The sequence below is a fragment of the Temnothorax curvispinosus genome, unplaced genomic scaffold (genome assembly GCF_003070985.1).
Source record: "Temnothorax curvispinosus isolate PA1 unplaced genomic scaffold, ASM307098v1 QBEX01003639.1, whole genome shotgun sequence".
NCBI lineage: Eukaryota > Metazoa > Arthropoda > Insecta > Hymenoptera > Formicidae > Temnothorax > Temnothorax curvispinosus.
The window spans coordinates 27,419-29,638 of NW_020213419.1; positions in this window are offsets into that span (position 1 = coordinate 27,419).

The window sequence follows — 2,220 nt, forward strand, 5'->3', positions numbered from 1 at the left end:
AGTCTCTAGAACGTGGTGTACCGTATATATAAATAGATGTTCTGTGGGCGGAGACCTGCGCGAGGCGGACGAGTTTTTGTCCAACCTACTCTGTCTCTCATTGGACGGAGTATACATTTTAAAAATAACTATAATATAAAAAAATCAATTTTTGTTATATTAGGTTCATATAGTTACCTCGCAGTAATGTCTAAACAATTTTATTTTATTTCATATTTTTTTGCACCTATTATAAGACAAAATTTCAGTTTTTAGTTATTACAGTTATATGCATATTATAATCTCTTTATAATAAGAAAGTAATTTTTATTACAATTAGAACAACTCGCTTTTTATTTAAAAATGATGTACAAGCAACAAAATTGTTGATTAAAAAGTTCATCACATTAGTTTAAGTTGGAGAAGTACTTTACAATAAAAGGTATCATATTTTGATTATGTTTTGATAATTATTATTTCAGCAGTAAATATTAACAATATAGCTACATTGCAGATAATGTCTAAACTCTGTTTAATATACATAGTATAATCAATTTACAAATTCCTGTAAAAACAATTGCTCATAAAATAATAAATTATAAAATTTATTGGCTTTTCTGTTTATGTGTCTTGTAATATATTTGGTTTTTCCTTTAATTAAAATGCGTTCCTTTATTAAAATGTAATTTTTTTATTATATCATTAAAGTAAAACTTTTTTTGTACAGTTATACGAGAAACATGAGACAATTATCCAGCGAATTCCGGGATCGGCCAATACTGCCATTAGATTTAGCTGTTTGGAGTATTGAATACACAGTCCGCCATCCAAATGGAACTTTAGCAACGCCGCTGAAGTCTCAGAGCTGGATAGAACAAAATCTGATTGATGTCTACGCATTTTTGCTCCTTAATTTTTTCATAATATTGTTAAGTATATTCTTTGTAATAAAAATATTAATTAATTTTTATTATAATTATATGTACACCGCATCTAAGTTACGCAAGAGCAAACAAGCGTAAGTCGTAAAAACATTGAGTGCGTTTTCTCGCTCATTAACAGGCTTTGCGTGCAGTTGCTGCACTCAGTCAGAAAGGTGACATCGATTTAACGTTAATTTGATGTCGAAGAGGTTAACACAGCTGGTTGAATTGAATTGATCGAATTGGTAGAATCACTGTTAATCGACGAACTTTTTGAGTGATTAGGTATAGTTGACCTGACGTCGAATCAATGTCGATCTGACATTGACAAATTTTGTATAATAAAATAATAAAATATTATATAGGGTGTTTTGTTTTAAATGATGCAGTCGATTATCTCGTCAACCGATGATTTTATTGAAAAATGTTTTAGACAAAAGTTGCATAGTTTGGAGAGGGACACATGATGAATGGACTTGACCTTGAGTGATCTTTTCAAGGTCAGGATGACAAGATCACCTTAAATTTTTTAATGAGACTCCGTATTTTTTATTGTATATTCTTATAGCCCTCGCCGAGACATTTTCAAAACACTATAATAAAGCTCTCTTTCGTTAAGAATTTTCTGAGATTTTTTAAATTTTATCATGATATTTTTAATATAAAATATGAAATATCTTGTGAAATATTCACTTGAGCGGGCGAAAAATCTAGTATATAAACAATGCATATAAATATAAATATTATAGTCATTTTGAAACGGATATAAAAATTTTCTTTTTATGTCGTCATTTAAAGTGATTCGAGTCATTTATTATATATATTTAAAGAAAGGTACTTTCTTCATTTGAACTCGCCGCGCTACAGTAGTTGGTAGTAGGCCGAAGTCGGTAACACTGATCAAGAGAGATAGATAGAGAAAGAGATAGAAAATGATAAGCACGTGTGCGTATCTTGCAAAATCATTGAGATAGAAAGATTGTTTGAATAAAGAATAATTAGAGGTGTAACGGAGAAAGAAACTTTAATTGTCGTTTCTCTTGTTACAGGTAAGATTGTAAATATTGTACATAAATTGTTAAAACATAGTAAATAAAATTAAAATCTCTTGTTACAGAGCAACACATTGGTTTTTTTCTTGGAAAATGCTCAATAATAGAAATCATCTTACATATATATAGAAATATATATATATTATATAGTATATATATAAGAGAAATTTAGTGTTCCTTTAATTTTTGTGAGAAGTATATATATATATATATATATATATATATATGGGACATTCCATGTCGACCGGAACAGCGCCGTGGCCAAA